General features: G+C 31.8%; 1 protein-coding gene and 1 long non-coding RNA gene across 12 annotated transcripts in view; one reads left to right on the top strand and one right to left on the bottom strand.

The window, feature by feature from the left end:
- The window catches only part of LOC127277334 (hormone receptor 4), a 142923-nt gene that overhangs the window by 90804 nt on the left and 26932 nt on the right, over positions 1 to 25187 (top strand). The gene's annotated exons all lie outside the window — the stretch shown is intronic.
- On the bottom strand, positions 12203 to 16803 carry LOC127277339 (uncharacterized). 3 transcript variants are annotated; one of them, XR_007842357.1, is made up of 3 exons: positions 14262 to 16803; positions 13253 to 13972; positions 12203 to 12963 (listed from the first exon to the last, which is right to left on the bottom strand). It is a non-coding gene; the product is annotated as an uncharacterized LOC127277339 (long non-coding RNA). The 3 variants fall into 3 exon arrangements; XR_007842356.1 differs by having other exon boundaries at positions 13109 to 13972; positions 14262 to 16800; XR_007842358.1 differs by having other exon boundaries at positions 13829 to 13972; positions 14262 to 16793.

Genomic DNA, 25187 nt, shown 5'->3' with positions numbered 1-25187 from the left:
ATAAGATAGTATATGTATAGATACGTAAGAAGCATGTACATACATATGTATATATTGCTAAATATACCTATGTATGCGAAGTGTATGTATTAGTATAGACCACGTTTACAAATACAAATTCATAAAACTATATAAATGAATATATATGTATATATACATATACATGCATCTGCGCACAATACTTTTGCAACTACGTGCAAGAGTGCATGCCGGTGTGATTGACATTAGTAAGTATGCCATGGCCGACCGCTCACAGTGCTGTACTGGTACGAGCGACTCTACAGCCTACACTTTACTTAGGAATATACGCATGTACTCGCGACTAGGCTAGACGTATTTCTCTATGTCTAGGAAAAAAGTCACTGAAAAATCGTGTTTTTTTTTCAATTTTATTTTTTTGACTATAAAAAAAATAATAATAGTAATTTTCTTTTTTTGAACTAAAAATCCCCGTTACATTTACTGTAGTGTGTGTGTGTGTGTGTGTGTGAGGAGAATTAAAATTAGTTCCTTTTATTTGATAATTTTAGTCTCATCCGCGCTGTGTACAAAGTTGGAAATGCAAATCAAGTCGTGCACAGAGAAAAAGTACTTTTTCTGTGATCCCCAGGGGGTGGGGAGGATAGAAAAATTGTGCATCATTTGCAAAAGTTTTTTTTTTTTTTCAAAGAATGAGAAAAAGATAAATTAGACTGTGAACGAGTAAAGTGGGTCAATTGGGAGGGAGGGGGGAGGTGAATACCAAAGAGTGATCTAATTAATCTTTTCAATATTAATAAAAAAAATCGATTTTCAATTATAAGGTAAAAAATCAATTTTTGTCGATTTTTTTCCCCACCCTATGAAAATCGAGTATTTTGAAAAAAGAGAGAATAAAATTAATTGAAACCAAAAATAAATGATAGAATAAATATAAATTAATTTTAAAGAACAATAAACATTCCTTTGCAATTTTTCGATTACGTAACAAAAAAATCAAAAACCTTGTTTGAAAGTTTCATTGCGCGCATGAAATAAAATTAACAAAAAAAAAAAAAAAGAACATTAAAGGAAAAAAAAAGATCGTAATTTCCACATACGGTAAAAGTGACATTTTTAATGAACCTGACAGTGACACTTGCAAGATCGGCTCTTCTCTCATTTGGAATCTGTAAGACGTGCAAATAAACCGGTATTCACATTTTATCCGAATTACGAGGTTGTCGCAGGGAGCATTCGCTTACTTTTACTTTCGACCAGAATGCATGCCACAAAATGACGATCTTCTTACGGACATGTATATATAAATAAATATATATATATATATATATATAATATACTCTCACCTGCCGGTCCTACGAAACTTTCATCGCTAACTTTCGTTACTTTCTTTATAAGTTAAAAGTGAAACACTCGAAAATTGACCTCATATTCCACCATATAAATATATTCCATCATTCTCTCACCTTTTTGAAATCTTCTCAAAAGTTTGTATATTCGATATAATTAGTAATCGAAAATTAATTTTTAAGGTTTTTTTTTGTAAAAATAGATATTTGTTTGCAATTTTCTATTTCTCTCAATGAAATATAATTTTTTTTTACTAGGGTACAAAAGTCGTATTGAGAAAGATTATTATTATTTATATATGATTGAGTATAAATTTAGATGTCAATTAATTATTTTTGCTGACTAATTTTAGTTATATAATTAGTTATGTATTGATTCAGGTTGAATAAAGGGGTTGGATTGTTGCGGATGTAATTAGAGAATACGGGAATTTGTAATTAGTGGTGTAATATTGTGTCTCCAGATGCAGAGATTGTTTATTAAAACTGTAACATGTTTATTTCATTTTTTTTTTAAATGCGATAGCAGGCATTTTATATAATGTTTTTTTCTTTTACTTTCAAACAAAATAGTCTCTTAATATTTTTTATTATATAAAAGCGAAAATTTATCATTTTCCAAAAAAAGCAAAATGATATTTAAGATAAATTGAAATTTAAGATTCAAAACACTGATTTTAAGGCGAAATCTTGGCTGAATTTAAGAAAAAAGCAAAATTTAAGACAGTTTATTGCATTTAAGTGAAAAATTAGGTTGATTCAAAAATTTGAGACTTATTTTAATCTAAAGTGTTTATGAATTCGCATAATCAACCCCGCTAAAAGAATGTCTTATTTTAAGTATGAAACAAATCTTATTTTAAGATTCAACATTTTTATGACTGCTCTTGATGAATTTAAATCCTTATTTAGCTGAATTTCACACACATTTTAAAATAAGACTTTCTTTTTACTTAAATATATTTTTTTTTTTGACAAAAATTTGAATTTTTAGCCGCAAAGAAAAAGTCATAAGAAAATATTTTCTCTTAAAATAATAACACATCTTAATCTTAAATTCAGTCGACACTTTGCCCAAATTTAGCTTGATGTCAAAAAAAAAAAAAAAAAATTGGAATATTTTTTTGTTTTTTTTTTTTTTTTTCTCTTTGAAGGAAACATGACGAGAGTTCAAAGATACAAAATTTCGAGAGAGTGAAAGTTTCTTAAGGACCGGTGTGTGTGAGTCGAGTTTTTGGCATTGGGGCCTTTCGATTGGAGGGCCACGGTTATCGAGGTCACTGGTACCACCACCTCCATGAATAAAACGTTCATCCATGGTTCGTGTGACCGTTCAACAATCAGGCCGTCCCAAAAAGTTTGGGAAGTCCCTCGCGTTCACATCGTTATTTTCAACAGTTCGCGTCGTGTGCTTCCGTTCTCCCCCGACATTTCTTATTTCGTTTCTCCTTCACCGTTAGTCGTGTATTCTTCCTCACACAAAAACGAAATCCTACTTACGGCGGAAAATAATAAAAAAAAAAAAAATATGTGACGAAACAAAACGGATTTTTTTACAGTGAAATTAGTGTGATTGATCTGAGTATAGTGCCAAAGGATAGTAAAAAAAAAAAATTTAAGAGTGAACATAAAAATGACAAGAAAGTAAAATGAAATACAAAGTTATTGAATTTTACGAGAATATTTCTTCTTCTTTTTTTTATAGTGAAAACGGTGATATGCATTTTGTGTTGTACAATTTTTATGGATTAAATCATGTATAGAAATGTTTGAGGATGGATTATTTTATGCCTCGTTTCATTTCTATAAGGCGCCGTCTTCCTGGCCTTTGATGAAGTCAAGATTTTCACCGAAACATGACATGAAAGCTTCCACATGAAATAGTGATTTTACCATGTGCGCCAAAATGAGTGTACTACAGGGTCGACACTTGGGTACGGAATTTCATTTCCTTTATATTTAATTTTTTTTACTTCCTCTCTCTCTCTCTTTCTCATCTTCAGAAGCACTTTGAATAATAAATGAATATAGTAAAATTATGTTGATGTAAGAAAAAAATTTATCTATTTTAAGAAATTTTGTATTCTTTAATTTAATAAATATTACTCTTTTCTTTTTTTGTTAAATATAGAATATTTTCAAAACTTCAAGAGTAGAATATACTGAACTAAAGAATAAATTACTATAAATATAGAAATATAATAATTACTATAATCTCAATTTGAAAATAATTTTTCTATTTCCATCAATAAAAAAACTATTCAAATCAATATTTTAAATGAAAATTATAAATAATTTAAGAAGTCAAAAAATTGATAATAATTTTCATTCGTTTGTATTAATTAAACGAACAAATTCGTATAGATCACGTTTACTTTCGATTGCCATCATCTTTAATAAAGTCGAGATCTTGTTTTTTATATATTTTGGATTTTTTTTTACGATTATTTTTTTTATACAACAAGAATATGAATCATATATAATTTTTTTTTTCTTCTAATTTTTTGTATACGACATTGCAAATAATTTTTAAGGCGAATGACATTCCAACTTGGCGATCACGATTGTATACGCCAACATCGGCCTTCGGGTCAATAACACCGTCGACGCGATTTCACAATTGCACGCTTCGCTAATTACAAATCACAATTGCTAACTGTTGTCGTGTATAAATATATTTAAAATGTGGTTATTTGATTTTTTTTCGAAAATATTGTAAAAAAATTTTTAGAAAACTATCAAAAAAAAAAAATGTTGTTTATTTTTAAAATCAGTAATCTTAAAATAAAATTTTTGAAATTTAATAATTTCATTTCTGAATAGAAAAATATATTCTTAAATTTAAATATTTTCTTAAATTATATATACTAAATAAAAGAATATATTTTCAAAATATTTTAAAAATGGAGTATACTGAATTTAAGAGCAAGTTGAATATTGAAATACCAAGCATATATAATCTTAAGAGCATTTGAACCTTCGTGACGTCACAAATCATGGCGCATGACACGCAAACTTCTCAGGTATGTGAAAAGCACAATTTTGAATATTTTTTAAAAAAACCTTTTGGAAAATGTTCAGAATAACATAGACTCTGTCTGTTATGTGCGGAAAATTCAAAATTTTGCGTTTAAAACGTTTTTTAAACAATGTTAAGGTCACAAATCATGGCGCATGACACGCAAACTTCTCAGGTATGTGAAAAACACAATTTTCAATATTTTTTAAAAAAACCTTTTGGAAAATGTTCAGAGAAACATAGACTATGTCTGTTATGTGCGAAAAATTCAAAATTTTGCGTTTAAAACGTTTTTTAAACAATACCTACATATAAGCAATTCGTGTATTTTTCCTTACTTGTGACAACCAACTTAAACATTGTTTAAAAAACGTTTTATACGCAAAATTTTGAATTTTCCGCACATAACAGACAGAGTCTATGTTATTCTGAACATTTTCCAAAAGGTTTTTTTAAAAAATATTCAAAATTGTGTTTTTCACATACCTGAGAAGTTTGCGTGTCATGAGCCATGATTTGTGACCTTAACATTGTTTAAAAAACGTTTTAAACGCAAAATTTTGAATTTTCCGCACATAACAGACAGAGTCTATGTTATTCTGAACATTTTCCAAAAGGTTTTTTTAAAAAATATTCAAAATTGTGCTTTTCACATACCTGAGAAGTTTGTGTGTCATGCGCCATGATTTGTGACGTCACGAAGGTTCAAATGCTCTTAATTTCAGAATATTTTCTTTTTAAATTCGCACAAAACTTTAATAAAATAAAAATTTCTATTTCCCAATTCTAAAAGATATACATATAGGCAAAGTTTATATTTCATACAATTACGTAAGACGAGATTTTCACTGACAAGAATTATAGAGAGAGATAAAAAAAAGACTTGTTTCAGTGTCGAAGAAAGACTTGGAGATTTAAAAAAAAAAATTGGGAATAAAATAACAAAATAAATTAAAATAGAATAGAACAGCTGTCCTGACTTTCCAGTTTATTTTTGTATACCTAAAATACTGTTCTAGTTTTGTAAATCTCTCCCCTCTACTAAAAAATAAAAAATTAAATTCGAAATTTTAATTCAAAAATAGAACGCAAGACTACTTTCATTCGATGTTTCTGAAAATGAGGATTAGAATATTAATGTCTGCTTATAGATATAGATTTATTGGCTACAAATACGCGAGTTTATAATTTTAAAAAACCTTTTTAATTGGATTTTATTATTTTTTGATAACAGAAAAATTCTGAAACAAAATAAATGCTTGACACATTATTTTAGAATCTTTAATATGTAATTTTTTTTTTAAATTTAGTATTTTAAAATAAAGAATATAATAATAATCTTAAAATAAGAATATATTTGAAAACAATTTATTAGAATATTTTTTTATCCATGTTATAATAAAATGAAAATAATGCCAAACAAAAATATTAGTAACAATACGGATGATGCAATTAATTTTAAAAAAATGCATATTATTATTTTGAAAAAAAGCCTTGAATCGATTGGCCTTACCTTTGAAATATAAAAAACCTTCACATTCGAAAATTTGAATAATTTAACAAAAATGTTGAAATTCATTTTAAAATATAGCCTTCTTAAAAAATTTTATGTAAAAATTTTTATATTTTCATTATAAACATTATTCATCACTAATTATATTTCCTCTATTTATTCAATGTCAATGTAACATCTGTTTGTACGTAAGAAAGTGTCAAAAGATAAATTAACATATTTAATTTATCTTTTTTGAATTAAATCAGATAATGATAATTTGTGTTCCTTTTCATTTTTAATCGTTAAATTATATGGTTATTTTTAAAAAATTAACTTGTTAATATTATGGTCGGACAATTGAACTTGGAAAATTATATTTTAATGTTTACTGTCGAATTAGCGAATAAAAAAATGTTTACTGGCAAATTAATAAAATTTAACTAATTCAAAAGCAAAAAGTCAAATTAGTTAATTTTGTTTTACTAATTCTGTAATTAATTGCGCAATTTTCAATACATATTCTTTGATGAGACAAAAGTTTGGAACGATCAAATGAACGAAAATTTTTTTTTTTCATTTACTAATAAAAACCCAATAACATCACTCAGAGTAGTTAATAATACAATAATTATCAATAAAAAACCAAAACTATTCACATTAAGGGTGAAAACAACCCTTAATCATATTATGTCTATTGTGAAAAAAAGAATGTCCAAATACCCAATCCAAAATTTACTAATGGCGCAGTACTGGCGCAGTACTGACAAGTGTTGGCGCAGTACTGGCACCCAGTATTGGCGCCAGAGTTGGCGTAACTTTGGGATGATAACATTTTACCAGTATTGGCTGCCAGAGTTGGCACCAGTACTGGTAACCACTACTGGTTCAGTACTGTCTGAGTACTGGCAGTTTTGTAATTTATTGTATACGAAAAGAAAGCTTTAACTGTAACAGAGATAAGTTTCACTGCAATAGTGAAATCTCTGCTCCAGGTAATACTTTTTTTTTTAGGAAAAAGTGTGTGAAATTTTTAGTAACCCAACACAAATTAAATATTAATTAAATTAGTCAACTAACCCGTGCAGAAATTTTGACCGGGCCCTGGCCAGGGCCAGACCGGGCAAGACCGGGGCCACTTCGGGAAATCTGGCCTGCCCCCGGCCTGGATGAAACAATAAAACCGACCGGGGCCATGGCTCGGGGCCCGATCTGGTTCCCTGCTGGGGACCCGACCGGGGCCATCAAATTTTTCCCGATTTGACCACCATTCAAATGTTTGTGGTATGGTAAACTATACAGTAGTCATCTGCCTAACAATTTAGAGTGGATATTGATTTGGTCTTCAGATTCATTAATTTCGTAGTTTGAATCAATGTCGCCTGGTGTGAGACAATCTTCCATATGGGAACTAAGCGAATCATATTGTTCTCCTAGTTGTGAGCTGATATTCTCATTTACATTCGCATCTTCATGATTTGAATCATCTGAAGCTATAAGGCATAGAATTATATTTAACATACATGAAAATAGTTGTTATCATTATTATTATATAAGAAAGAAAGATCATTCTTATAAAACTAATTTCGATCGAGTGATAAATTCATACTTATACATATTATTATTATAACAAATATGAAAGAATATATAAGAAGTCAGATGTAATAAAAGAATTTTTAACTTCAATTCGGGATTTTTTCAAAGGAATACTACTAGAACATTTGTAAAACTATAAAAATAAAAACAATATTTATAAAGTTAGAATACAAAATCTCTATTTTTAGGTTATTTTTTATTTGGTAATGTAATATCATGTGAATAATATTTTTTACTTACGACTTGATATATTCGGCAGAGATCAACCAAAAGTTTTGAACGTTCAAATGAACAAAATTTTTTTTGTAACTTCTTTAAATATGAATTTTATTACAAAATATTGTTTTAAATATCTAAAAAGAAAATATTAATTTAATATTAGTTTAATTTACTGTTTTATTTTACATTGACATTATAATTTTTAATAATTTATAGATTGAAAAAAAATTTTTGTTCATTTGAACGTTCAAAACTTTTGGCTCATCGGCAGAGATGAAAATTGGGTTGACAGTCGATGTTTCCGTACACGTTTCGTACTTTTGTGTTTTGGCATATTATTCACAGAAATAAATAATTTATGTATCCAAAATAAAACAAAAGTTAGGCCAAGAAGACTAGAAATGGGAGGTACCGTACGAATACGTAAGAAAAAGGTTTTTCTGAAATAGGCAGAGCAATAGAATAAGTTGCAAGTCGCGGTAGCCTTCTGCGCAGACTAACTGTTGACTTACCATCTGGCGGTAATTCAGAATAAAATATTAACACTGATTCTATACGTACGTATATGCTTCGGTAAAATAAATATCTGCTTTTTTATTATCACCTGTTCGTAATATGCGCAGGAGGCTACTGCGTCTTGCAACTTATCCGCCCATTTCAGAAAACCAAATTGTCACGTACCCCCACTACCTAACGTGTACTTCCTGTTTCTATAGCCTTCTTGAGTTCTGCACTCCTCTATAAAAATTTATTTTTACTTATTTTATTATTGGGGCAACCCGGCCTGGCCACGACCGGGGCCACTAACATTTACTGACCCGGGGCCGGACCAGATAATCTGGCCGGGGCCAGGTCGGAAATCGGGAAGAAGGGTGGAAATTTCTGCACGGGTAATTAATATTTTATTATATATAAAATCGAAAACACCAACAGTTTTTATTTTTTATTAAATATAAAATATATTGCAAATCATTATTTAAAAAAATCAAAAAATAAATATAAAAATATATTTATTATTAAACCAAAGTTTTTATAATATATAAAAACAGTTCAGTAAAAATAAAAATGTTTATAAAATAATTATACAATTAGCTATTTAATTATTTTATTATTCACTTTAATTATTTGCATCAAAATAAATTTTTGAAAAATTTTTTTAAGAAAATAAAAGTTGTTTTTTAATATTTAACAAGTGTTGTCAAGAAAATTTTTTTGAATTTTTATGAACAAAATATTTAAACAAAAAGGTTTATCAGGTTCACTTTAGAACTTTTTGTAAACTATAGTATTAATCAAAAAGAAAATATATTTGAGCCAGTACTGGCTCAATATCGGCTCAGTACTGATTTGCCAGTACTGGAAGGGTGGTACTGTACCAGTACTGATACAATGAAAATACCAGTACTGGATCAGTACAGACTGCCCAGCCTCGGTAGCCAATACTGAACCAGTACTGCGCCAGTAGTTAACTCTGGTATAATACTGAAATTTTTGGTTGGGTACAACAATTTGGTGTTCGGCTTTTTTCTTAAAAATACCGCCAAAAATTCTCTAAAAATATACCCAACCAAAATCCATTATCCACATGCGGCGCTCGCACCCCTAAAAGCCACCCCTATAGATGATTAAAATAAAAGTGTCATTTTTCACCCTTTGGTGTTCGGCTTTTTTCTTAAAAATACCGCCAAAAATTCTCTAAAAATATACCCAACCAAAATCCATTATCCACATGCGGCGCTCGCACCCCTAAAAGCCACCCCTATAGAAGGTGAAAAATAAAAGTGTCATTTTTCACCCTTTGGTGTTCGGCTTTTTTCTTAAAAATACCGCCAAAAATTCTCTAAAAATATACCCAACTAAAATCCATTATCCACATGCGGCGCTCGCACCCCTAAAAGCCACCCCTATAGATGATTAAAATAAAAGTGTCATTTTTCACCCTTTGGTGTTCGGCTTTTTTCTTAAAAATACCGCCAAACATTCTCTAAAAATATACCCAACCAAAATCCATTATCCACATGCGGCGCTCTCACCCCTAAAAGCCACCCCTATAGATGGTGAAAATAAAAGTGTCATTTTTCCACGTTTGGTGTTCGGCTTTATTCATAAAAATACCGCCAAAAATTCTCTAAAAATATACCCAACCAAAATCCATTATCCACATGCGGCGCTCGCACCCCTAAAAGCCACCCCTATAGATGGTGAAAATAAAAGTGTCATTTTTCACCCTTTGGTGTTCGGCTTTTTTCTTAAAAATACCGCCAAAAATTCTCTAAAAATATACCCAACCAAAATCCATTATCCACATGCTGCGCTCGCACCCCTAAAAGCCACCCCTATAGATGATTAAAATAAAGTGTCATTTTTCACCCTTTGGTGTTCGGCTTTTTTCATAAAAATACCGCCAAAAATTCTCTAAAAATATACCCAACCAAAATCCATTATCCACATGCGGCGCTCGCACCCCTAAAAGCCACCCCTATAGAAGGTGAAAAATAAAAGTGTCATTTTTCACCCTTTGGTGTTCGGCTTTTTTCTTAAAAATACCGCCAAAAATTCTCTAAAAATATACCCAACTAAAATCCATTATCCACATGCGGCGCTCGCACCCCTAAAAGCCACCCCTATAGATGATTAAAATAAAAGTGTCATTTTTCACCCTTTGGTGTTCGGCTTTTTTCTTAAAAATACCGCCAAAAATTCTCTAAAAATATACCCAACCAAAATCCATTATCCACATGCGGCGCTCGCACCCCTAAAAGCCACCCCTATAGATGGTGAAAATAAAAGTGTCATTTTTCCACGTTTGGTGTTCGGCTTTTTTCATAAAAATACCGCCAAAAATTCTCTAAAAATATACCCAACCAAAATCCATTATCCACATGCGGCGCTCGCACCCCTAAAAGCCACCCCTATAGATGGTGAAAATAAAAGTGTCATTTTTCACCCTTTGGTGTTCGGCTTTTTTCTTAAAAATACCGCCAAAAATTCTCTAAAAATATACCCAACCAAAATCCATTATCCACATGCGGCGCTCGCACCCCTAAAAGCCACCCCTATAGATGGTGAAAATAAAAGTGTCATTTTTCCACGTTTGGTGTTCGGCTTTTTTCATAAAAATACCGCCAAAAATTCTCTAAAAATATACCCAACCAAAATCCATTATCCACATGCGGCGCTCGCACCCCTAAAAGCCACCCCTATAGATGGTGAAAATAAAAGTGTCATTTTTCACCCTTTGGTGTTCGGCTTTTTTCTTAAAAATACCGCCAAAAATTCTCTAAAAATATACCCAACCAAAATCCATTATCCACATGCTGCGCTCGCACCCCTAAAAGCCACCCCTATAGATGATTAAAATAAAGTGTCATTTTTCACCCTTTGGTGTTCGGCTTTTTTCTTAAAAATACCGCCAAAAATTCTCTAAAAATATACCCAACCAAAATCCATTATCCACATGCTGCGCTCGCACCCCTAAAAGCCACCCCTATAGATGATTAAAATAAAGTGTCATTTTTCACCCTTTGGTGTTCGGCTTTTTTCATAAAAATACCGCCAAAAATTCTCTAAAAATATACCCAACCAAAATCCATTATCCACATGCGGCGCTCGCACCCCTAAAAGCCACCCCTATAGAAGGTGAAAAATAAAAGTGTCATTTTTCACCCTTTGGTGTTCGGCTTTTTTCTTAAAAATACCGCCAAAAATTCTCTAAAAATATACCCAACTAAAATCCATTATCCACATGCGGCGCTCGCACCCCTAAAAGCCACCCCTATAGATGATTAAAATAAAAGTGTCATTTTTCACCCTTTGGTGTTCGGCTTTTTTCTTAAAAATACCGCCAAAAATTCTCTAAAAATATACCCAACCAAAATCCATTATCCACATGCGGCGCTCGCACCCCTAAAAGCCACCCCTATAGATGGTGAAAATAAAAGTGTCATTTTTCCACGTTTGGTGTTCGGCTTTTTTCATAAAAATACCGCCAAAAATTCTCTAAAAATATACCCAACCAAAATCCATTATCCACATGCGGCGCTCGCACCCCTAAAAGCCACCCCTATAGATGGTGAAAATAAAAGTGTCATTTTTCACCCTTTGGTGTTCGGCTTTTTTCTTAAAAATACCGCCAAAAATTCTCTAAAAATATACCCAACCAAAATCCATTATCCACATGCGGCGCTCGCACCCCTAAAAGCCACCCCTATAGAAGGTGAAAAATAAAAGTGTCATTTTTCACCCTTTGGTGTTCGGCTTTTTTCTTAAAAATACCGCCAAAAATTCTCTAAAAATATACCCAACTAAAATCCATTATCCACATGCGGCGCTCGCACCCCTAAAAGCCACCCCTATAGATGATTAAAATAAAAGTGTCATTTTTCACCCTTTGGTGTTCGGCTTTTTTCTTAAAAATACCGCCAAAAATTCTCTAAAAATATACCCAACCAAAATCCATTATCCACATGCGGCGCTCTCACCCCTAAAAGCCACCCCTATAGATGGTGAAAATAAAAGTGTCATTTTTCCACGTTTGGTGTTCGGCTTTATTCATAAAAATACCGCCAAAAATTCTCTAAAAATATACCCAACCAAAATCCATTATCCACATGCGGCGCTCGCACCCCTAAAAGCCACCCCTATAGATGGTGAAAATAAAAGTGTCATTTTTCACCCTTTGGTGTTCGGCTTTTTTCTTAAAAATACCGCCAAAAATTCTCTAAAAATATACCCAACCAAAATCCATTATCCACATGCGGCGCTCGCACCCCTAAAAGCCACCCCTATAGAAGGTGAAAAATAAAAGTGTCATTTTTCACCCTTTGGTGTTCGGCTTTTTTCTTAAAAATACCGCCAAAAATTCTCTAAAAATATACCCAACTAAAATCCATTATCCACATGCGGCGCTCGCACCCCTAAAAGCCACCCCTATAGATGATTAAAATAAAAGTGTCATTTTTCACCCTTTGGTGTTCGGCTTTTTTCTTAAAAATACCGCCAAAAATTCTCTAAAAATATACCCAACCAAAATCCATTATCCACATGCGGCGCTCGCACCCCTAAAAGCCACCCCTATAGATGGTGAAAATAAAAGTGTCATTTTTCCAGGTTTGGTGTTCGGCTTTTTTCATAAAAATACCGCCAAAAATTCTCTAAAAATATACCCAACCAAAATCTATTATCCACATGCGGCGCTCGCACCCCTAAAAGCCACCCCTATAGATGGTGAAAATAAAAGTGTCATTTTTCACCCTTTGGTGTTCGGCTTTTTTCTTAAAAATACCGCCAAAAATTCTCTAAAAATATACCTAACCAAAATCCATTATCCACATGCGGCGCTCGCACCCCTAAAAGCCACCCCTATAGAAGGTGAAAAATAAAAGTGTCATTTTTCACCCTTTGGTGTTCGGCTTTTTTCTTAAAAATACCGCCAAAAATTCTCTAAAAATATACCCAACCAAAATCCATTATCCACATGCGGCGCTCGCACCCCTAAAAGCCACCCCTATAGATGATTAAAATAAAAGTGTCATTTTTCACCCTTTGGTGTTCGGCTTTTTTCTTAAAAATACCGCCAAAAATTCTCTAAAAATATACCCAACCAAAATCCATTATCCACATGCGGCGCTCGCACCCCTAAAAGCCACCCCTATAGATGGTGAAAATAAAAGTGTCATTTTTCACCCTTTGGTGTTCGGCTTTTTTCTTAAAAATACCGCCAAAAATTCTCTAAAAATATACCCAACCAAAATCCATTATCCACATGCGGCGCTCGCACCCCTAAAAGCCACCCCTATAGATGATTAAAATAAAGTGTCATTTTTCACCCTTTGGTGTTCGGCTTTTTTCATAAAAATACCGCCAAAAATTCTCTAAAAATATACCCAACCAAAATCCATTATCCACATGCGGCGCTCGCACCCCTAAAAGCCACCCCTATAGAAGGTGAAAAATAAAAGTGTCATTTTTCACCCTTTGGTGTTCGGCTTTTTTCTTAAAAATACCGCCAAAAATTCTCTAAAAATATACCCAACTAAAATCCATTATCCACATGCGGCGCTCGCACCCCTAAAAGCCACCCCTATAGATGATTAAAATAAAAGTGTCATTTTTCACCCTTTGGTGTTCGGCTTTTTTCTTAAAAATACCGCCAAAAATTCTCTAAAAATATACCCAACCAAAATCCATTATCCACATGCGGCGCTCGCACCCCTAAAAGCCACCCCTATAGATGATTAAAATAAAAGTGTCATTTTTCACCCTTTGGTGTTCGGCTTTTTTCTTAAAAATACCGCCAAAAATTCTCTAAAAATATACCTAACCAAAATCCATTATCCACATGCGGCGCTCGCACCCCTAAAAGCCACCCCTATAGATGGTGAAAAATAAAAGTGTCATTTTTCACCCTTTGGTGTTCGGCTTTTTTCTTAAAAATACCGCCAAAAATTCTCTAAAAATATACCTAACCAAAATCCATTATCCACATGCGGCGCTCGCACCCCTAAAAGCCACCCCTATAGATGATTAAAATAAAAGTGTCATTTTTCGTCCTTTGGTGTTCGGCTTTTTTCTTAAAAATACCGCCAAAAATTCTCTAAAAATATACTCAACCAAAATCCATTATCCACATGCGGCGCTCGCACCCCTAAAAGCCACCCCTATAGATGGTGAAAATAAAAGTGTCATTTTTCCACGTTTGGTGTTCGGCTTTTTTCATAAAAATACCGCCAAAAATTCTCTAAAAATATACCCAACCAAAATCTATTATCCACATGCGGCGCTCGCACCCCTAAAAGCCACCCCTATAGATGGTGAAAATAAAAGTGTCATTTTTCACCCTTTGGTGTTCGGCTTTTTTCTTAAAAATACCGCCAAAAATTCTCTAAAAATATACCCAACCAAAATCCATTATCCACATGCGGCGCTCGCACCCCTAAAAGCCACCCCTATAGATGGTGAAAATAAAAGTGTCATTTTTCACCCTTTGGTGTTCGGCTTTTTTCTTAAAAATACCGCCAAAAATTCTCTAAAAATATACCCAACCAAAATCCATTATCCACATGCGGCGCTCGCACCCCTAAAAGCCACCCCTATAGAAGGTAAAAAATAAAAGTGTCATTTTTCACCCTTTGGTGTTCGGCTTTTTTCTTAAAAATACCGCCAAAAATTCTCTAAAAATATACCTAACCAAAATCCATTATCCACATGCGGCGCTCGCACCCCTAAAAGCCACCCCTATAGATGATTAAAATAAAGTGTCATTTTTCACCCTTTGGTGTTCGGCTTTTTTCATAAAAATACCGCCAAAAATTCTCTAAAAATATACCCAACCAAAATCCATTATCCACATGCGGCGCTCGCACCCCTAAAAGCCACCCCTATAGAAGGTGAAAAATAAAAGTGTCATTTTTCACCCTTTGGTGTTCGGCTTTTTTCTTAAAAATACCGCCAAAAATTCTCTAAAAATATACCCAACTAAAATCCATTATCCACATGCGGCGCTCGCACCCCTAAAAGCCACCCCTATAGATGATTAAAATAAAAGTGTCATTTTTCACCCTTTGGTGTTCGGCTTTTTTCTTAAAAATACCGCCAAAAATTCTCTAAAAATATACCCAACCAAAATCCATTATCCACATGCGGCGCTCGCACCCCTAAAAGCCACCCCTATAGATGATTAAAATAAAGTGTCATTTTTCACCCTTTGGTGTTCGGCTTTTTTCATAAAAATACCGCCAAAAATTCTCTAAAAATATACCCAACCAAAATCCATTATCCACATGCGGCGCTCGCACCCCTAAAAGCCACCCCTATAGAAGGTGAAAAATAAAAGTGTCATTTTTCACCCTTTGGTGTTCGGCTTTTTTCTTAAAAATACCGCCAAAAATTCTCTAAAAATATACCCAACTAAAATCCATTATCCACATGCGGCGCTCGCACCCCTAAAAGCCACCCCTATAGATGATTAAAATAAAAGTGTCATTTTTCACCCTTTGGTGTTCGGCTTTTTTCTTAAAAATACCGCCAAAAATTCTCTAAAAATATACCCAACCAAAATCCATTATCCACATGCGGCGCTCTCACCCCTAAAAGCCACCCCTATAGATGGTGAAAATAAAAGTGTCATTTTTCCACGTTTGGTGTTCGGCTTTTTTCATAAAAATACCGCCAAAAATTCTCTAAAAATATACCCAACCAAAATCCATTATCCACATGCGGCGCTCGCACCCCTAAAAGCCACCCCTATAGATGATTAAAATAAAAGTGTCATTTTTCACCCTTTGGTGTTCGGCTTTTTTCTTAAAAATACCGCCAAAAATTCTCTAAAAATATACCCAACTAAAATCCATTATCCACATGCGGCGCTCGCACCCCTAAAAGCCACCCCTATAGATGATTAAAATAAAAGTGTCATTTTTCACCCTTTGGTGTTCGGCTTTTTTCTTAAAAATACCGCCAAAAATTCTCTAAAAATATACCTAACCAAAATTCATTATCCACATGCGGCGCTCGCACCCCTAAAAGCCACCCCTATAGATGGTGAAAATAAAAGTGTCATTTTTCACCCTTTGGTGTTCGGCTTTTTTCTTAAAAATACCGCCAAAAATTCTCTAAAAATATACCCAACCAAAATCCATTATCCACATGCGGCGCTCGCACCCCTAAAAGCCACCCCTATAGGTGATGAAAAATAAAAGTGTTATTTTTCACCCTATGGTGTTCGGCTTTTTTCTTAAAAATACCGCCAAAAATTCTCCAAAAATATACCCAACCAAAATCCATTATCGAGATGAGAAAGAGATAAAACTTTGGCGTAGAATCTATTGGTGTGTCTGTCGTCTTCTGTCACGACTGAACCACTTCGAATTTTTAGTATAGTTTTAACAAATTTCGAAATAATCTTTCCAAATTTTCATATAAATTTAGTAAATAACGAAGTGCGCGTCGGATTAACTTACTTCTGGTTTTTCGTATAAATTTATCAATTTACGAAATAATAATTTCAATTTCTGGAATATATTTACTAAAAAGACTATTCGTAAAAATATACCGATTTTCGTTATCAAACTTAAATGTTCCGCGTTTGAAAAAGAGAATACTAAAATTTCCTATCAGATTTATCAAATATTGCTACACTGAAAAAAAATTTATTTACATCAAATAAAAAGTATTTGATCCAAATACATCATTTACTTGTCTATTATCCAATAAATATGTATTTGAACCAAATACACATTTACTCAACCTAAGTATTTTATTTTATCGTATCAAATAAATAGTTATTTCAGGGACTGTCTCGGACACGAAACGTTGTTGAATTTTAAGAAAGTGTCCGTGTATTGTCGCGACTCGACACGTTTGAAAACAATTAAAAGTATCGTGGCGAGACCCGACACTTTTAAAACTTTTCAAACGTATCGTGGCACGACCCGACACAGTTAAGAAATTCATAATTGTATCGTGGCCAAGCACGATACGTTTAGAAATTTGTAATCGTATCGTGGTAGGACTGGACACGTTTACGAATTTCCAAAAGTATCGTGGCGCGACTAGACACATTAACAATTTGAGAATCGTATCGTATCATGACTTGCCACGACACGATAATTCTGTATAAATATGTCGTGTCGCATGAAAAAAAATTGTTCAATTAATTTAAACTTATCTATTATGTATTATCTATTATAATATAGTATATATGGAATAATAATAATACTAATAATAATATGCATACAAAATAATATACAATAATATATAACTTTTATATTATATTATATTATATTATATTATTTCCACGAATTTCTGTTTTCATCCTATACTGTTTATTTTCATGTATTTCTTTTTGTATTATCAACAACTTATTGTCTAGTATGTAAACAAACCACACTTAAAATTAAAAATAATTTTGTTCAATAAAATTAATAGATTAATTTAATTTATTAACATTTTAATATTATTATGATTTAAAGAACTGAAAAAAATGTAAGACTTGATTACGAATTCAATATCAGTTTTTTAAAATTCAAAATGGCGGATCCAATATACCGAATCAAAATAACTAAAAATGGGCAAATTCGTCTTAACCATGTTACCCAGGGGTTTTCGGGGTCGCTGATTACGAATCTGACATCAGTTTTTCAAAGTTCAAAATGGCGGATTCAATATGGCGGAAGACAAAATAAAAAATTAATCGGATTGTATTAAAAACCTATTACTCGGGGGTTTTCAGGGTCATTGATTACGAATTGTGACAAAAGTTTTTTAAAATTCAAAATAGCGGATCCAATATGGCGGACAACAAAATAAAAAATTAATCGGATTGGATTGAAACCGGTTACTGAGGGGTTTTCAGGGTCGCTGATTACAAATGTAACATCAGTTTTTTAGGGTTTCGTGGCCCATGTCCGAAAGCCTTATAGTTTCACTTTGGCGTCCGTCTGTCCGTCGTATATTTTGGGGCACCACAGCTCCCAAAATCAAATTTTAGGGCACAGATCCCAAATTAAAATTTTGGGGCACCACAGATCCCAAATTAAACTTTTGGGGCACCACAGATCCCAAATTATACTTTTGGGGCACCACAGATCCCAAATTCAAATTTTGGGGCCCCACAGATCCCAAATTAAACTTTTGGGGCACCACAGATCCCAAATTCAAATTTTGGGCAAACATAGCTTCCAAATTCGAATTTTGGGGCACCACAGATCCCAAATTCAAATTTTGGGGCACCATAGCTCCCAAATTCAAATGTTGGGGCCCACAGATCCCAAATCTCCATTTACTGAATGGACATTTTCCCGAATGGACATTACATGAATGGACATTACATGTCCCATTAGTAAACATGCCCCTATAATTGACATGTCCCAGTAGTTGACCTGTCTCAGTAATTGACATGTCCCAATAGTTGACATGTCCCAATAGTTGACATGTCCATATAGTTGACATGTCCCTATAGTTGACATGTCCCAGTAGTTGACATTAAAATTTAAAGCGCCATGAAACCCTATGTGTAGGCGCAATTGCGCCTAGTTCTTTTCCTATTTTTAATATTCAAAATGGCGGATCTAATATGCTGAACAATTTTTTAAAAAGGATCGGATCTTTTGAAACTTGTTACTCGAGCGTTTTTTGGGACATTTTGAATTTTGAAAAACTTTTGTCACAATTCGTAATCAATGACCCTGAAAACCCCCGAGTAATAGGTTTTTAATACAATCCGATTAATTTTTTATTTTGTCTTCCGCCATATTGAATCCGCCATTTTGAACTTTGAAAAACTGATGTCAGATTCGTAATCAGCGACCCCGAAAACCCCTGGGTAACATGGTTTAGACGAATTTGCCCATTTTTAGTTATTTTGATTCGGTATATTGGATCCGCCATTTTGAATTTTAAAAAACTGATATTGAATTCGTAATCAAGTCTTACATTTTTTTCAATTCTTTAAATCATAATAATATTAAAATGTTAATAAATTAAATTAATCTATTAATTTTGTTGAACAAAATTATTTTTAATTTTAAGTGTGGTTTGTTTACATACTAGACAATAAGTTGTTGATAATACAAAAAGAAATACATGAAAATAAACAGTATAGGATGAAAACAGAAATTCGTGGAAATAATATAATATAATATAATATAATATAATATAATATAATATAATATAATATAATATAATATAATATAATATAATATAATATAATATAATATAATATAATATAATATAATATAATATAATATAATATAATATAATATAATATAATATAATATAATATAATATAATATAATATAATATAATATAATATAATATAATATAATATAATATAATATAATATAATATAATATAAATTTAATAATTTACATTTGATATATATTCAATCTATATCTATTTTATTTTAATTTTATTTCTTGAAATGTTATTGAAGGATTAATAAACTGTCAAGATGTTGATCAACAAGTTTCATTGTATGCGACACGAAATTCATAATTATTTTTGTATTGTGTCGTGTAGTTTAGCCCCACGATACGATTCTCAAATTTTTATTGTGTCTAGTCGCGCCACGATACTTTTGGAAATTCGTAAACGTGTCTAGTCCTGCCACGATACGATTACAAATTTCTAAACGTATCGTGCTTCGCCACGATACAATTATGAATTTCTTAACTGTGTCGGGTCGTGCCACGATACGTTTGAAAAGTTTTAAAAGTGTCGGGTCTCGCCACGATACTTTTAATTGTTTTCAAACGTGTCGAGTCGCGACACTACACGGACACGACACAAATATTTCGAGACAGTCCCTGGTTATTTGAATCAAATACAAATTATTCAAATCAATTAAATGGAATATTCAAAGCGAATAAATAATTATTTGAATAAATTATGAAAATTATTTCATTCAATACTGCATGTTTTTTGACTCAAATAAATATTTATTTGCTTTAATAAAATATTTTTCTTGAAACAACTAAAAATTTTCTTGAATCAAATATTCGATTATTTGTCATAAGTAATTGTTTTAATTGAAACTAAAACCTCTTTAATTGCAGCAATTATTATTTTATTTGATCTAAATACATAATTTATTTGCATAAAATGTAAGAATTTTTTGATTCAAATAAATCAAAATTTGAATTGAATAAATAACATATTTATTTACTAATTCTTCAATTTCTAAATTAAATTCTAACTCAAATAATAAATAAATAAATTAAAAAATATGTAATTTCTGCATACTATGATCGTATATTTTCATTTTTCAACTAATTCATACATAGAATTAATGATTAAACGCAAACCTGAGAAATAAATAAATCTAACGCATGGTGGGAATCGAACCTACGACCTATACTACGGATTATGAGTCTAACGCTTTACCAACTACGCTACGCACGGTACGTGAAAACGAATGTTAACTTCTTGATGTCATTTGAACTTGCAAAATACCTAACTCAGAAAAGTGCTTGGCATCATTAAGTTAAAGTTAAGATATTAAATTATATTTTCCAATTAAATGCAATTTATAAAATATAATTAATTATATGTTTCATGATTATTATCATGAATCATCCCAGGTGAATTTTCAAAAAAAAGTGTAAATATATTTTTATTAAAAATGCGTTTTTCGTTGTTCTGAATCATTGTAAATATTAATTTTTTGTAGATGAAAAAATATTTGACTTTTGGACTTCGAATATTATTAAATAATATATATATAAATAAATGAATAGTAGGTATCAAATAACTGATTACTCTCATTACACTTAAATATTTAATTTATCAAAATATTTTATTTTCCTTCAATAAAATAGTGTATTATTTAAATAACGCATTATTTATATTAAATAATTTAATTAATTAGAATTAATAAATTTATTGTATCAAATACTTTTTATTTGTATCAAAAAAATGAAATATTTGAGTGAAATAAATAAATTAATTGATTGAAATATTTTTTTATTTGTCTTAATAAAATAGTGTATTAGGATTAAATAACGAATTATTTGTATTAAATAATTCAGTTTATTTGAATCAATTACATAAATTTATTGTGTCAAATACTTTTTATTTGTACCAAATAAACGAAATATTTGAGTGAAGTAAATTAATGAATAGTTTCAAGTAACTCATTATTTTTATTAAATAAATCCATTTATTCAATTCAATTAATTATTTAATTGAACCAAATACGATTTATTTGGTTCAAATAAATGCGATTCAAATAATTCAAGTTATTTGAATCAAATACATATTTTTTTTATCCAAATAAAAAGTATTTGAACCAATTAAATATTTTTCAAATAATTTAAAGTATTTGAATCAAATAAATTTTTTTTCAGTGTACTAAATTTCTTCCGTGTGTAAGTTTGAACCGAGTGGATAAAAGCAGATATATTTACTTGCAGGCGACATTGACTCTGGCTGGGACTGGTGTAGTGCAGGCGGGGATATTCGGTCGCGTCCGGTGTACTTCGTTTACGCTCGGCGCTACCCCCGCCGGCCACCACATTCACCTTCAAGGCTCTGGCGAAAGTCGACTGTAAAACGTTTCTTGCATTTCTCGACTAATTTCGTTCTCTCTCCACTCGGAAACAAATTTTTTTGTGCTAGCACGGCGGTTTAAATGTAACACAATTTTTTTGTTAAATATTTAGCTAATAACATAAATTTTTTTTGTTAAAAAAATTGATTTTTTTTATCGAAAAAAATTTTTTTTTAAGAGAAAAAAAAATTTATTTAAAAGAAAATTTTATTTTTTTATTAAAAGAAAAAAAATGTTATCAAAGTTACACTTTCTAAAGTACAACTTTGACAACAAAGACCCTTATCTCTCTATCTCTTAATAAAAAAATTTTTTGTTACTTAAAAAAATGATTTATTTTACCAAAAAATTTTTTTTAATTTTAGCAAAATATTTAAGGGGGAAGTCTACTGTGACAAGGGAAAAAAGCCGTTTTTTCGAATTTCTTTCGAAAAAAATATGACTCATATTTTGATAACATTTAAAAAAAAATTTCTCTTTTAAATAAACTTTTTTCTCTTAAAAAAAATAACAATTTTTAGAAAACAAATTTTTTTTTGTAATAAAAAATAACAATTTTTGGAAAAAATTTTTTTTTCGTAATAAAAAAATCAATTTTTTTAACAAAAAAAATTTATGTTATTAGCTAAATATTTAACAAAAAAATTGTGTTACATTTAAACCGCCGTGCTAGCACAAAAAAATTTGCTTCCGAGTAGAGAGAGAACGAAATTAGTCGAGAAATGCAAGAAACGTTTTACAGTCGACTTTCGCCAGAGCCTTGAAGGTGAATGTGGCGGCCGGCGGGGGTAGCGCCGAGCGTAAACGAAGTACACCGGACGCGACCGAATATCCCCGCCTGCACTACACCAGTCCCAGCCAGAGTCAATGTCGCCTGCAAGTAAATATCTCTGCTTCTATCCACTAGGTTCAAACTTACACTGTCTCTGACATATGTGTGCGTGCACATTCAATTCCAGGAACCATTATTACGAATTAAAATGATAAAATATTTTCTGAATTAACAAATTTTTGTTAAAAAGATTTAAAAAATATTTTTTTCAAAAAACATTTTTTTAATTCCCAAAACAATAAAAAATTTTGTGCATAAAATTTTTTTAAATTTTTTGTTGAAAAATTTTTTAATTTTATTAAATGAAGAAAAATTTTGTTATTAAAAACTCTTATTTTTTAATTTTCATTAGGTCAATAAATTTTTCTTATTATTTTAAAGTGTTCGTTCCGTCCATTGTTTAGAATTTTTTTTTCGTATATTACAGAAGGTATCTAAACAATAAAATTTTTGGTCCCGGCTATTCTTTTTACTCCTTGTAAAGTATGCCTTAAATTTCGCCTCGGGTTACTATACATATAATACTTAAATCTCAGAATTAAAATTTTTGCAAGCATCGAAGATCAAACAACTTAAACATGAAGGTATTTTTCTAGCTTAATCGATTATTAACTATGCATAATAACAAAGATATTATAGACGTAAATTTTTTGGGGGAGGTTAACATCAAATTGCATTCCGCAAATATTTACAGGCTCAAATGTGAGGCATTTTACGTGTAATGTCCTGAGTTAAAAAATTGATTTCTCAAAAAAGTAAAACTTAGGGAAATTGTTGTCCTACCTGATAGAAAAATATACCCAAAAAAAGTTTTGACTTTTTTCGAATTTTGGGGGAGATAGAGGGGGTCAATTTTATCAGTTTTTCCTGACACCGCCTACTATTTGAATTTTTTCTGTCTATAAATGTAATAAATAAAATTTAGGCAGGTATGTTTTTTCAAGTTTTTTTCATGCTCTTTCCGATGGTGAATTTCGTTTTTTTAAAATAAATAATTACAAAGAAAAGTTGAGGTTTTTTCCGATCTGTATATAAATTTTCAGAATGCCGAGTTTTTTTGTTTTCGAGATATTAAATATCAAACATTTTATGTCGGCGCGCGCCAGTGTAAACAGCAACCACGGCGCGGTATAAGTTGACATTTAAAAGTACTTTCCCGATGACGTCGGGCAAGTTAACCCCAACACCAACGCTTTCCGCCCCCTCTGGGGGGTTCTAATGTACATATCTTTTAAACTTATGGTTAGGAGAAGCCATTTTAACCAAAAAATTTGAAAAGTTGGGCCATTTAAGGGTACTTTACTGATGACGTGGGTCAAGTTACCCCCAATTTCAGGTTTATTTGGGGGTTCATGATTCAACATTTTGTTTTTGTTATAGTAAAGTGTATTTTAAGCGGTTGTCATTGCGAAAAGTTAATTTTTTACATTTTTAATTTTTTTAAACGTTGCGGACTTCAGCTTCATGTTTGGTGTTCTTTTATCTACATGTTACATATTGCATTAATTTTAATAACATTAATTTTCAATAATGTTAATTTTTTAATTTATTTACAAGTTTAATAAAGTGATAAAGTAAGAAAAGTTTTTAATAGTGACGAATTTTTTTTTGGCGGTATTTTTAAGAAAAAAGCCGAACACCAAAGGGTGAAAAATGACACTTTTATTTTCACCATCTATAGGGGTGGCTTTTAGGGGTGCGAGCGCCGCATGTGGATAATGGATTTTGGTTGGGTATATTTTTAGAGAAATTTTGGCGGTATTTTTAAGAAAAAAGCCGAACACCAAAGGGTGAAAAATGACACTTTTATTTTTGACCATCTATAGGGGTGGCTTTTAGGGGTGCGAGCGCCGCATGTGGATAATGGATTTTGGTTGGGTATATTTTTAGAGAATTTTTGGCGGTATTTTTAAGAAAAAAGCCGAACACCAAAGGGTGAAAAATGACACTTTTATTTTTGACCATCTATAGGGGTGGCTTTTAGGGGTGCGAGCGCCGCATGTGGATAATGGATTTTGGTTGGGTATATTTTTAGAGAATTTTTGGCGGTATTTTTAAGAAAAAAGCCGAACACCAAAGGGTGAAAAATGACACTTTTATTTTAATCATCTATAGGGGTGGCTTTTAGGGGTGCGAGCGCCGCATGTGGATAATGGATTTTGGTTGGGTATATTTTTAGAGAATTTTTGGCGGTATTTTTAAGAAAAAAGCCGAACACCAAAGGGTGAAAAATGACACTTTTATTTTTGACCATCTATAGGGGTGGCTTTTAGGGGTGCGAGCGCCGCATGTGGATAATGGATTTTGGTTGGGTATATTTTTAGAGAATTTTTGGCGGTATTTTTAAGAAAAAAGCCGAACACCAAAGGGTGAAAAATGACACTTTTATTTTAATCATCTATAGGGGTGGCTTTTAGGGGTGCGAGCGCCGCATGTGGATAATGGATTTTGGTTGGGTATATTTTTAGAGAATTTTTGGCGGTATTTTTAAGAAAAAAGCCGAACACCAAAGGGTGAAAAATGACACTTTTATTTTTGACCATCTATAGGGGTGGCTTTTAGGGGTGCGAGCGCCGCATGTGGATAATGGATTTTGGTTGGGTATATTTTTAGAGAATTTTTGGCGGTATTTTTAAGAAAAAAGCCGAACACCA

The sequence above is a fragment of the Leptopilina boulardi genome, unplaced genomic scaffold, assembly GCF_019393585.1.
Source record: "Leptopilina boulardi isolate dan_hultmark-lab unplaced genomic scaffold, ZJU_Lbou_2.1 LbouV2_165, whole genome shotgun sequence".
Lineage (NCBI taxonomy): Eukaryota > Metazoa > Arthropoda > Insecta > Hymenoptera > Figitidae > Leptopilina > Leptopilina boulardi.
Note: the sequence above shows the minus strand (reverse complement) of the source record. Positions and strands in the feature narration are given on the sequence as shown.